Here is a 14260-nt window from a genome sequence, read left to right as displayed (position 1 = left end):
TTTTTTTTTTTTTTTTTTTTTTTGTGTGTGTGTGTGAGCAACATGGCTATTTATTTCACCTGGGTGCAGGTGGGCTGAGTCCGAAAAGAGAGTCAGCAAAGGGTGGCGGATTATCATTAGTTCTTATAGGTTTTGGGATAGGCGGTGAAGTTAAGAGCAATGTTTTGCGGGCAGGGGTGGATCTCACAAAGTACTTTCTCAAGGGTGGGGAGAATTACAAAGAACCTTCTTAAGGGTGGAGGAGATTACAAAGTACATTGATCAGTTCGGGTGGGGCAGAAACAAATCACAATGGTGGAATGTCATCAGTTAAGGCTATTTTTACTTCTTTTGTGGATCTTCAGTTACTTCAGGCCATCTGGATGTATACGTGCAAGTCATAGGGGATGCAATGGCTTGGCTTGGGCTCAGAGGCCTGACATTCCTGCCCTCTTATATTAATAAGAAAAATAAAACAAAATAGTGTTGAAGTGTTGGGGTGGTGAAAATTTTTGGGGGTGGTATGGAGAGAGAATGGGCGATGTTTCTCAGGGCTGCTTCAAGCGGGATTAGGGGTGGTGTGGGAAACTAGAGTGGGAGAGATTAAGCTGAAGGGAGATCTTATGGTAAGGAGTGATATTGTGGGGATGTTAGAAGAAACATTTGTCATATAGAATTATTGGTGATGGCCTGGATATGGTTTTGGATGAATTGAGAAACTAAATGGAATAAGAGAAGGAGAAAAACAGGTATAAAAGGTCTAAGAATTAGGGGGACCTAGCACATCTGATTAGAGAGTGCCTAAGGAGATTCAGCAAAGTCCTGCCAGCAAAGATTATTTATTTACTTCAAGAGTTTAGAGTGGCAGTTTGGGGATAGCAGCAGGAGATATCAGCTGTGATGGCTTGGAGAAACAGTGTAAACTGGCAGTGTAAACAAGAGCAGGGCATGTATGAGTAGTTGAGAACGGTGAATAGGAGTATGACTAGACAGAAGATAGTAGGAATGACAAGTTTTTTGGGGGCACAGTCTAAGTTGATCTGGTGTCGAATGAGACTGGGGCCTAATAAAAAGGAGCGTCTATATAGGAGCTTAAATGGGCTGTACCTTGTAGCATTCCGAGGACAGGTCTGACTTCCGAGAAGAGAAAGTGGTAAAAGTATTTTCCAGTCCTTTTTAAGTTGGTGGCTGAGCTTGATGAGGTGTGTTTTTAAAAGACCTTTAGTCCGTTCTACTTTTCTTGAAGATGGAGGACCGTAAGGGATATAAAGGTTTCACTGAATACTAAGAGCCTGAAAAACTGCTTGGCTGATTTGAATAAAGGCTGGTCTGTTATCAGACTGTATAGAGGTGGGAAGGCTAAACTGAGGAATTATGTCTGACAGAAGGGAAGAAATGACTGCCGTGGCCTTCTCAGACCCTGTAGGAAAGGCCTCTACTTATCTAGTGAAAATGTCTACTTAGACTAAGAGGTATTTTAGTTATTTGACTCGAGGCATGTTGAGTAAAGCTAATTTGCCAGTCCTGGGTGGGGCAAATCTTCAAGCTTGATGTGTAGGGAAGGGAGGGGGCCTGAATAATCCCTGAGGAGTAGTAGAATAGCAGATGGAACACTGAGAAGTTATTTCCTTGAGGACAGATTTCCAGGATGGAAAGGAAATGAGAGGTTCTAAGAGGCGGGCTAGTGGCTTGTACTATAGCATAGCCTGCCTTTGCTGGTGTGTGGCGATTAGGCCTGGTGGAACTGCCATCAATAAATCAAGCATGATCAGGGTGAGGAACAGGAAAGAAGGAAATATGGGGAAATGGGGTGAATGTCAGGTGGATCAGAGAGATACAGTCATGGGGGTCAGGTGTGGTATCAGGAATAATGTGGGAGGCCTGATTGAAGTCCGAGCCAGGAACAATGGTAATTGTGGGACTTAATGAAGAGTGAGTACAGCTGAAGGAGCCAGGGAGCAGAAAGTATATGCATCAGGTATGAGGAAGAAAATAGATTTTGGAAGTTATGAGAAATGTAGAGAGTGAGTTGAGCATAGTTTGTGATTTTTAGGGCCTCTAAAAGTATTAAAGCAGTGGCAGCCGCTGCATGCAGACATGAGGGCTAGGCTAAAACCGTAAGGTCAAGTTGTTTGGACAGAAAGGCTACAGGGTGCAGTCCTGGCTCTTGCATAAGAATTCTGACCACACTAACCATGCCTAGGAAGGAAAGGAGTTGTTTTGTTAGGGATTGAGGTTTGGGAGATTAATCGGACATGATCAGCAGGGAGAGCACATGTGTTTTTATGAGAATTATGCCAAGATAGGTAACAGATGAGGATGAAATTTGGGCTTGACTGAAGTAATGGGGGCTGTCTGTGAAGCCTTGCAGCAGTACAGCCCAGGTAATTTGCTGAGCCTAATGGGTGTCAGGGTCAGTCTAAGTGAAAGCAAAGAGAGGCTGGGAGGAAGGGTGTAAAGGAATAGTAAAAAAAAAAGAAAAAAAGCATGTTTGAGAGCCAGAACAGAATAATGGGTAGTAGAGGGAGGTATTGAGGATAGGAGGGTATACGGATTTGGCATCATGGGGTGGGTAGGCAAAGCAATTTGGTTGATAAGGCACAGATTCTGAACTAACTTGTAAGCTTTGTCTGGTTTTTGGACAGGTAAAATGGAGGAATTGTAAGGAGAGTTTACAGGTTTTAGAAGCCCATGCTGTAGCAGGCGAGTGGTAACAGGCTTTAATCCTTTTAAAGCGTGCTGTGGGATGGGATATTGGCATTGAGCGGGGTAAGGGTGATTAGGTTTTAATGGGATGGTAATGGGCATGTGATCGGTTGCCAGTAAACGAGTAGAGATGTCCCATACTATGGGTTAAGGTGGGGGGATATGAGAGGAAGACGCGAAGGAGGCTTTGGGTTGGGGAGAAGAGTGGCAAAGAGATGTGGCTGTAGTCCAGGAATAGTCAGGGAAGCAGATAATTTAGTTAAAGTGTCTCGGCCTAATAAGGGAACTGGGCAGGTGGGGATAACTAAAAAGGATTGCTTGAAAGAGTATTGTCTAAGTTGGCGCCAGAGTTGGGGAGTTTTAAGAGGTTTAGAAGCCTGGCCATCAATACCCACAACAGTTACAGAGGCAAGGGAAACAGGCCCTTGAAAAGAAGGTAATGTGGAGTGGGTAGCCTCTATATTGATTAAGAAGTGGACGGGCTTACCTTCCACTGTGAGTTACCCGAAGCTCTGCGTCCGTGATGGTTTAGGGGGCTTCCGAGGTGATTGGGCAGTGTCAATCTTCAGCCGCTAAGCCGAGAAGATCTGGGAAGGAGTCAGAGAGCCTTGGGCCAGAGTTCCAGGGGCCCTGGGAGTGGCTGCCAGGTGAGATGAACAGTCCAATTTCCAGTGGGGTCCCACACAGATGGGACACGGCTTAGGAGGAATCCCAGGCTGTGGGCATTCCTTGGCCCAGTGGCCAGATTTCCAGCATGTGTAGCAAGCTCCTGGGGGAGGAGGTTCTGGAGGAACGCCTGGCTGCTGCGGGTTCAGGCGTTTGGAAGTTCTTGTGTGCTGGAGGTGTGGCTGGGGTTTGTCTCACAGTGGAGGCAAGGAACTGCAACTTTTTTCTATTATCGTACACCTTGAAGGTGAGGTTAATTAAGTCCTGTTGTGGGGTCTGAGGGCCAGATTCTAATTTTTGGAGTTTAATGTCAGGAGCAGATTGGGTAATAAAATGTATATTGAGAGTAAGACGGCCTTTGACCTCTTAGGGTCTACGGCTGTAAAGCAGCTCAGGGTTGCTGCCAAACAAGCCATGAACTGGGCTGGATTTTTATATTTGATGAAAAAGAGCCTAAACACTATCTGATTTGGGATAAAGAAAAAGGAGCATTAACCTTGACTATGCCTTTAGCTCCAGCCACCTTTTTAAGAGTAAATTGCTTGGCAGGGGGGGGAGGGCTAGTCACGGAATGAAACTGTAAGCTGGACCAGGTGTGAGGAGGGGAGGTGATCAAAGGATTATAGGATGGAGGAGCAGAGGCTGAGGAAGAATTGGGACCTAGCTTGGCCTGGCGAGGAGGGGAGAGTAGAGATGGGTCTGTAGAAAAGGAAGATTAGAAAGACTCAGTGACGCTTGGGGTTGGGACTGAGGGGACAGGTGGGAGGGAAAGACGGAAGATTTGGGACAAGTTGCATTGGGCACAGAGACTAGGAAGGGACTGATGTGTAAAAGAATGCCTGGATGTCAGGCACCTCAGACCGTTTGCCTATTTTACGATAAGAATTATTTAGATCTTGCAGGATGGAAAAATTCAAAGTGCCATTTTCTGGCTATTTGGAACTACTGTCGAGTTTGTATTGGGGTCAAGCAGCAATGCAGAAGAAAATAAGGCATTTAGGTTTTAGGTCAGGTGTGAGTTGAAGAGGTTTTAAGTTCTTGAGAACACAGGCTAAGGGAGAAGAAGGAGGAATGGAAGGTGGAAGGTTGCCTCCTTCAGGAGGCAAACCCAGAAAGAAGAGAGCATACAGACACAGAGGGAAGGGGTTCAGGGGTTCTTACCCTTCAGAAAAGTGGGAAAGGGGTCGGGGCGTGGAAATAAGGGATTGGGGCACAGAGATAAGAGGTCGGGGTGCAGAAATAAGGGATTGGGGGTTCTTTCCCCCAGAAAAGCGGGACTTGCTGCTAAGGGCGAAGGAGAAGGGGTTGAGGGGTACTTGCCTCTCCCCCAGAAAAGCAGAGAAGGGGTACAGACACAGAGAGAAGGGGTTGGGGTACTTGCCCCTTCCCCAGAAAAGTGGGACTTGCCGCTAAGGGTGAAGGACCAAGGCAGGCATCCCTGCCTGGTCTGACACCTTTGAAACGTGGGTGAATAATCAGAGAGGCATCCCTGCAATGATTAAACACCAAGGGAAGGCTACCTTCCCAGTCCATGATCGCACCAGAGTTTTGGGTCCACAGATAAAATGTGTCTCCTTTGTTTCTACCAGAAAATGAAAGGAATTGAAATTAAGAGACGGGAGAGATTGAAGTGTGGCACCAAGATTGAAAGGACAAAGAGGTTGAGGGATAGTGAGGGAGGTTGGAGAAGAGAGTAAAAAGAGGTCGCTTACCGGATTTGAAATTGGTGAGATGTTTCTTGGGCTGGTCGGTCTAAGGACCTGAGGTCGTAGGTGGATCTTTCTCACGGAGCAAAGAGCAGGAGGACAGGGGATTGATCTCCCAAGGGAGGTCCCCCGATCCGAGTCATGACACCAAATTTCATGCGCATCCATGGGAAGAGACCACCAAACAGGCTTTGTGTGAGCAACATGGCTGTTTATTTCACCTGGGTGCAGGTGGGCTGAGTCCAAAAAGAGAGTCTGTTCTTTATACACATGGTGGAATTTGGCTATGAATCTGTGTGTCCCAGGACATTTCCTGGTTGGTTGGATTTTTGTTACTAATTCAATTTCAAAACTTGTTATTGGTTTGTACAGGTATTCCATTTCTTCCTGATTCAATGTTAATAGATTGTATATTTCCAGAAATTTATCCATTTCTTCTGGGGTTTCTAGTTTGTGTGCATAGAGGTGTTTGTAATAGTCTATATGGGATTTTTGTATTTCTGTGGGGTTGGTGGTAAAGTCACCTTTGTAATTTTTTATTGTCTTTACTTGGATCTTTTCTTTTTTTATTATTCTAGTTATCTCTCTATCAATGTTATTTTATCCTTTTAAAGAATCCAAGCTTGGTTTCATTGGTTAGTTGTATGGATTCTCATGTGCCAGTTTTATTTAGTTCATCTCTAATTTTGGTTATTTATTTTCTTCTGCTAGATTTGGGGTTAGTTTGCTCTTGTTTTTCTGGATCCAGTAGGAATGATGTTAGATTGTCAATTTGAGAACTTTCTTTTTAATGGATGTGTTTAGCACTGTAAACTTTCTCCCTAATACTGCTTTAGCTGTGTCCCAGATATTCTGGTATGCTGTATCTTTGTTTTCCTTGGTTTCAAAAAATTTCTTGATTTTCGCATTAATTTCATTCTTTACTCAAAAGTCATTCAGGAGCAGGTTATTTAATGTTAATACAATTGTATGGTTTTGAGATATGTTCTTGGCAGTGCTTTGTATTTTTATTGCACTGTGGTCCAAGACTGTGGTTGATATGATTTTGGTTTTCTTAAATTTGTTGAGAATTGCTTTATGGCCCAGCATGTGGTTGATCTTAGTGTATGTGCTGTGTGCAGATGAGAAAAATGTATATTCTGATGTTTTGGATGGAGTGTTCTGTAGATATCTGCTAGGTCCATTTGATCAAGTGTCAAGTTTAGATCCTAAATATCTTTGTTAGTTTTCTGCCTTAATGATCTATCTAACACTGTCAGTGGGGTTTTGAAGTCTGCCACTATTATTGTGTGGTTATCTAAGTCCCTTTGTAGGTCCCTAAGAACTTTATGAATCTGGGTGCTCCAGCATTAGGTGCATATATATTTAGGATAATTAAGTCTTTTATTGAATTGAACTTTTATCATTAGGTAATGCCCCTCTTTGTCCTTTTTTACCATTGTTGATTTAGTCTATTTTGTCTAAAATTAGAATAGCAATTTTACGTTTTCTTGTTTTGTTTTGTTTCCATTTGCTTGGTAGATTTTTCTTTATCACTTTACTTTGATCCTTATCAGTGTCATTGCAAGTGAGATGGGCCTCTTGAATACAGCATACAGTTGGGTCTTGCTTCTTTATCCAACTTGCCACTCTGTGACTTTTCAGTGGGGTGTTTAGCCCATTTACATTCGAGGTTAATAGTGACACATGAGGATTTGGTCCTGTCATTATGTTTTTAGCTAGTTGCTATGTAGACCTAATTGTACAGTTGTTTTATATTGCCTGTGGGCTATGTGCTTAAGTGTATTTCTGTGATGGCAGGTAACAGTCTTTTACCTCCATGTTTATCACTCCCTTGAGTGAGTCCCTTACTTCACTCTCTTACAAGGCAGGTCTGGTGGTAATGAATCCCCTTAGCATTTGCTTATCTGAAAAAGATTTTATTTCTCCTTCACACAAGAAGCTTAGTTTGACTGAATATTATTAAAATTATTGGTTGGAATATTATTTCTTTCAAAGTGCTGAATATAGACCCCAAATCTTCTGACCTGTAAGGTTTCTACCAAAAGGTCCACTGTTAGCCTGATGGCGTTCTCTTCATAGCTGACTTGCCCCTTCTCTCTAACTGCCTTTAATATTTTTTTGTTTTAGATTGACCTTGTGTAATTTGGCCAGTATGTTTCTTGGAGATGGTTGTCTTGTGTAGTGTCTCACTAAGGTTGTCTGAATTTTCTGATTTGCATGTCAACCTCTCTGGTGAGGTTGGGGAAATTTTTCTGGACAATATTCTCAAATATCTTTTCCTAGTTGTTTGATCTCTCTCTCTCTCTCTCTCTCTCTCATTCTGGGATGCCAATGAATCCTAGGTTTGGTCTCTAATATAATTTTATATTTCTCAGAGGGTTTGTTCATTTTTTCTTTATTTTTGTCTCATTAAGTTGATTTGAAGAACTGGTCTTTGAGCTCTGAGATTCTTTAATTATCCTGGTTATTTTGCTGTTAATACTTCTTATCCTATTATGAAATTCCTGTAGTATCTTAGCTGTAGAAGATCAGTTTTATTCTTTCTTAAAATGGCTAGTTCATCTTTCAGCTCTTATATCATTTTATTGGATTCCCTAGATTTATTGGATTGGGTTTCAACTTTCTCCTGGATCTAGATGATCTTCACTGCCATCCAGATTTTGAGTTCTATTCCTGTCATTTCAGCCATTTCAATCTGGTTAAAACCATTACTGGGGAGCTAGTGCAGTCATTTGGAGACAGGAAGACATGCTACCTTTTAGAGTTGCCAGAGTTCTTGCACTGGTTGTTTGTCATCTGTGTGGGCTGATGTTCCTTTAATCTTTGAAGTTGTTGTCCTTTGGATGGGGCTTTTTGCTTTTATTTTCTTTGATGCTCTTGAGGGTTTAACAGTGGTATGAGATGGGTTTAGTAAATTGGCTTAATTTCTGGATGATATCAAGGGGCCAAGGCTCAGCTCAGCATTCCTGGGCTGCATGCTCTAACCGTGGAGGGCTGGGACAAGGCCCATGGTTTTTTCCTCTGGCTTCTTGAGTTTAAGCACCTGCTGTGCTTGAGGGGCCAAACTGTTCCCAGTCTGGTAGTAACAACACTCCAATGGGGGGTGCAGGCAAAAGCACTTTGACAGGGTAGTCGAGTGACAAAGCATAGTGGGTTCAGTGCATATTTGTGCACCAGCAAAACCATGGAAGGAGAGTCTGTGGGTGAGTGCACACTGGCAGTGGAGGGCTGCAGGTGAGTATGCACCAGAAGAGGCATACCTGCAGAAGTTCTCTGACTGTTAGGTGGGGTCTGCTGGAGAATGAGCTATGGTGGTAGCCACTGGCACTTGACTCACCTCAGGAGCAGAGGCCATGCTGCAAGCTTGTGCAGCCACCAGGGATCCTGGGATAGACCAGGAGACCAGGAAGTGTTCAAATCAGCATGGCTTCATCTCGTAGGCAAGATAGCCCTGCTCTGTCAAGGTCTGGCAGCAAACGAAGTCTAAAGCTACTTAGAGGAATATGGCAAGCCTTGGGGGATGGGTATTCATGACTGTGCTCCACTGGAACTCTTCCAAATGAACCCCTCTGAGCTGCATGCAGGCTGGAGATCTGTCTGCTAACTCTCCAGTAAGTTCTCCACGCCAGCTCAAATGTCCATGGCAGTTATGGAGTCTCCTGTAGCTATAATTCTAGACGTCCATGGTGAGAATGTGCCACTCCATGCCTATTTTACTCACCCTTTCCCCAGGAGCCACTCAGGGCCAGTAATAATCCTGGTGCTCCACAACCCTCTGCAGAGTTCCCAGTTTCTTCCCCTTTCAGCTCAGGTACTCCAGCCTCCACCTGTCCATTTTCAATGCCTCTTTTTAAATATCTGTTCAGAATGTGCCAGTCTTATTCATGGTTTGTCTGTTGGTGAGAGAAGCTCTTCCTGTCTATGTCTAGTCTGTCATTTTGCGATCTATATTTTTAAATTTTAAAAATATTTTCATAAAAGTATAGTGGGTTTGGTTTAGACGGGAAGAAATGAACTGAGAATATTCAAGGTAAGAGAAATAGCATAAGAAATACATGGAAGGCAAACTAAATGCCAGGAAATAGTAGAAAATAATTTGGTAGAGAATGATCAGATTATTTAGGGCCTAGAAAACATGCCAGAAACTTTTGATTTGAATTGGAAGGCAAGAGGTGGATACTATAATTTTATTTTATTATTAATTAAATGCAAAAAGTGCAATGCATTGTGTAGTCTGTAGAATGATAAAAATCAAGAACGTCCAAGTTTCCTGCTCCAGCTTAAGAAACTGAAGAATACCAGTAATGTAGTGTCCCTTTATTTTTTTCTTTTATTGATACATAATATTTTACATATTTATGGGATACCTGTGAGTATTTGTTACATGCATAAAATGTATTATGATCAAGTCAGGGTATTTGGAATACCCATCACCTTGAGTATCATTTCCACATTTTGGTAACATTTCAAATCTTCTACTTACTTTGAAATACACAACATATTCTTGCTAACTGTAGACTCTACTACTAAACATCACAACTTATTTATTTTGTCTAGCTGTACACTTTTACACATTAACCAAACTCTTTTCATCCCCCTGCCATCCACACCCCCTTCCTAGCCTCTAGTATCTATCATTCGAATCTCTATCTCCATTTTCATTTTTCTTCACATGGGTTTCCAGTTTTCCCAGCATCATTTATTGAAGTGGGTACCTTCTATTTCTTTCTCATTCACTAATGCATGTTCTTGACAGGCTTGTCAACGATCAATTGGCTGTAAATATGTGGCATTATTTCTGGGTTCTCTATTCTGTTCCATTGATCTATGTGTCTTTTTCATACCAATCCTATGCTGTTTTGGTTACTGTAGCCTTATTTTGTATTTCGAAATCAAATAGTGTGATGCCTCTAGCTTTGTTCTTTTTCCTGAGGATTGCATTGATTATTCTGACTTATTTTTATTTTATAAAAAATTAGGATTTTGTTCTAATTCTATAAAAATGACACTGGTATTTTAATAGGAATTGCATTAAATCTGTAGATGCTTTCAGCACTATGGTTATTTCAATAATGTTAATTCTTTGAATTCATGAGCATGGGATGTCTTTCCATTTCTTTGTGTCATCTTCAAATTTTTTCCTTAGCATTTTGTAGTTTTCCTTGTTGAAATCTTTCTCCTCCTTGGTTAACTTTATCCTTAAATATTTTACTTTTTGTTTCATTGTAAATGGAGCTGTCTTCTTGATTACTTTTTTCTGGCTATTTCAACATTGGTGTGAAGAAAGGCTACTCATTTTTGCATGTGAATTTTGTAATTTGCAATTTTACTAAATTTATCAGTTTTAAGAATGTTTTAGTACAGTTTTTTGGTTATTCTAAATATAAGATCATGTCATCTGCAATGAGGGGCAATTTAACTTGCTGTTTTTCTATTGGATGCCTTTTATTTCTTTCTCTTGCCTGTTTTTTTTTTTTTTCCTAGAACTTCCAGTACTATGTTGAATAGTAGTGGTAAAAGTGGGCATCCTTGTTTTGTTCTAGTTTTAGAAGAAAGGCTTTCATGTTTTCCCCACTCAGTATGATGTTTGCTGTAGATTTGTCATCTGTTGCCTTTATTATTTTGAAGTAGGTTCCCTCTATGCCTAGTTTGTTGGGAGTTTTTATCATGAAGGGATGTTGAATGTTATCGAATGCTTTTTCTGTGTCTATTGAGATGATGATACAGTTTTTGACCTTCATTCTCTTGATGTGATGTATCACATTCATTGATTTTTGCATGTTGAACCACCTTTGCATTGCTGGTAAAAATCCCACTTGATCATGGTGTATTATCTTTTTGATTTGTTGTTGGATTCAGCTTTCTAGTACTTTGCTAAAGATTTTTGCATCGATGTTCATCAGGAATTTTGGCCTGTAGTTTGTTGTTGTTGTGTACTTCTCTGGTTTTGGTATAACGATAATGCCAGCTTTTTAGAATGAGTTAGGGAGAATTTCTTCCTCCTCAATTTTTTTGGAATAGTTTCAGCAGGATTGCTATTATTTTTTCCTTACATGTTTGGTAGAATGTGGCAGCGAATTCATCTGATCCTGAACTTTTCTTTGTTGGAAGACATTATATTATTGATTCAACCTCACTACTCATTATTTATTTGTTCAGGTTTTACATTTCTCCTGATTCAATCCTGGTAGGTTGTATACATCAAGAAAGTTATCCATTTCCTCTAGGTTTTCCAGTTCATTGGCAGATAATTGCTCATAATAGTGTCTAAAAATCTTTCGTATTTCTGTGGTATCCGTTGAAATATTGCCTTTTCTATTTTTGATTTTGTTTATTTTGGTCTTCTCTCTTCTAATTTAGTCTAGCTAGCAGTTTGTCAATTTTATTTGTCTTTTTGAAAAAATAATTTTTTGTTTCATTGATCCTTTTTATTTTTATTTCTTGTTTTGTTTAGTTCTGCTCTGATTTTTATTATTTCTTGTATTCTGCTAATTTGGATTCGGTTTATTCTTGCTTTTCTAGTTCCTTGAGGTGCATCATTACATTGTTTTCTTGAAATCTTTGTACTTTTTTGATGTATCAGTTTATTGCTATAATCTTCCCTCTTAGCACGGCTTATGCTATATCTCATATTTTTTGATATATCTTGTTTCCATTTTTATTTGTTTCAACGCTTTTTTTGATTTCTATCTTAATTTCTTCATTGAGCCAATGGCTGTTTAGGAGCATGTTGTTTAATTTGCACGTACTTGGAGTTTCCAACATTTCTCTCAGTATTGATTTCTAGTTTTATTTTAGTGTGGTCTGAGACTATACTTGATGTGATTTTGATTTTTAAAAATTTGTTCAGACTTTTTTTGTGGCCTAACATATAGTCTATTCTGAAGAATGTTCCACGTGCTGGTTAGAAGAATATGTATTCTGTTGTTGGTTAATATTTTTTGTAAATGTCTGCTAGGTCTATTTGGTCTAAAGTTCTGTTTAAATACAATATTTCTTTGTTGAATGTCTGTGTAGATAATCTGTCTAATGCTGAAGGTAGGGCGTTGAAGTCTCTTCTATTATAGTATTAGAGTCCATCTCTCTTATTGAGTCTAGGACTATTTGCTTCATGAATCTAGGTGTTCCAGAATTAGGTACATATATATTTAGATTTGTTGCATCCTCTTGTTGAATTGATACCTTTATCACTATATAATGTTTTTCTTCGTCCTTTTTTTTTTTTTTTTTTACTGTTGTTGACTTAAATTCTGTCTTATCTGATATATGTATAGCTAATCCTGCTCACTTTTGGTTTGTGTTTGCATGAAATGTCATTTTCCATCCCTTTACTTTGAGTCTATATGTGTCTTTACAGGTAAACTGCATTTCTTGTAGGCAGCATGTAGTTGCATCATGTCCTATTATACATTCAGTCTATATCTTAAGTGGAGAAAAGTTAATTCATTTATACTCAAGGTTATTATTAATATGTGAGGTTTCATTTATGTCATATTGTTGATTATTTTCTGGTTGTTGTTTATGTACTTTGTAACTTTCTTTTTCTCGTTGTTTATCACTGTGATTTGGTGGTTGTCTTTAATAGTACCATTTCAGTCTTTCCTTGTACCTATTTGTATTTTTTCTTTACCAGTTAGCTTTAGTTTTATGTGTATTTATGATGGTAAATGTTGTTCTGCTTCCAGGTTTAGGATACCCTTGAGCATTTCTTGTTGGACCAATCTAGTGATGATGTATTCTCTCAGTATTTGCTTGTCTGGGAAAGATTGTATTTCTCCTTCATTTATGAAAGATAATTTTTCTGGATATAGTATCCTTAACTGGCAGTGTTTTTGTTTGTTTGTTTGTTTGTTTTTCACTTAGAATACATCATCTCATTCTCTCCTGACCTGTAAGTTTTCTGCTGAGAAGTTCATGTTTAGCCTAATCGGGGTTTCTTTATAGGTGACTAGTTGTTTTTCTCTTGCTGTTTTTAAAATTCTATTTTGTCTTTGACTTTAGACAGTTTGAATATGATTTGCCATAAAGAATCCTCTTTTTCATTGTATCTGTTTGGAATATCTGAGTTTCTCATTTCTGGATATCTAAATTACTTGCTAGACTTGGGAAATTTTATTTATTATTTTGTTATATAGGTTTTCTAAATCTTTTGTTCCCTTTTTGCCTGCTAGGCCTAGTGATAATTTGAATATTTTATCACTTTATGGTGTCTCATATGCCTCCAAGGCTTTGCTCATTCTTTTTAGTATTTTAAAATTTATTTTTGCCTGACTTGGTTGTTTCGAAAGACCTATATTTTAGTTTTGAGAATTTTTTTCTTCTACTTGATCTGGTCTATGGTTAAAGCTTTCAAATATATTTTGTATTCCATTCAATAAATTCTTCATTTCCAGAATTTCTATTTGGTTCTTTTTTATGAGATATATGTGTGTGTGTGTGTGTGTGTGTGTGTGTGTGTGTGTGCGCGTGTGTGTGTGTGTATCAAATAGAGATCGCTATTGGTAATTTGTTTATTTATATGTAGAATTGTTTTTTCTTATTTCTTTTTATTATTTTTCACAATTTTCTTGTATTTTACTTAACTCCTTTAACAGCAATAGTTTGAATTACTTTTCCAGAATTTCATAAATTTCTTTTTGATTAGAATCTGTTGATGAAGAATTATTTTGTTGCTTTGGATATATTATATTTTCTCTCTTTTTTGAATGTTTTCTATGTCCTTACATTGATATCTGCACATCTGTTGCAATTGTCACTTCTTCCAAGTTTTTAAATTTGCTTTCATAGAGGTGGATTTTTTTTTTCTCAAGATGTATCTATGGTGTTGGTTGGATAGGGCACTTTGGGTTTGATTCTGGGTTCATGCAGTAGTGCAGTATTTGTGTGATTCATTTGACTAAACAGTGTCAGTAGCATCTGCAATTTCCTTGGTGACTTAGGGTGCAGTTATTAGTGGAGGCTGAAGTGAAGTTTTTCTGGAGACTAGGATACCAGGTGGGTCAGTCTTCAGGTCGCAGTGGTGACTACGGTGAGCTGAGTGTGCCTATTCTTGGGCCCCAGGGAGTCATATGCTGGCAGTAAGTTCAGTTGGTCCAGGCAGGCAGATTCCTGGGCCTCTAGGTGGCTTGATTGCATGCCAGTATTGGCAACAGTAGGCCAGGTGAGTGAGTGTGTTCTCAGACCCCTGGGCAGACAGTGTG

This window comes from Hylobates moloch, unplaced genomic scaffold (genome assembly GCF_009828535.3).
Source record: "Hylobates moloch isolate HMO894 unplaced genomic scaffold, HMol_V3 SCAFFOLD_7, whole genome shotgun sequence".
NCBI classification, from domain to species: domain Eukaryota; kingdom Metazoa; phylum Chordata; class Mammalia; order Primates; family Hylobatidae; genus Hylobates; species Hylobates moloch.
This window is presented reverse-complemented; position numbering follows the sequence as displayed.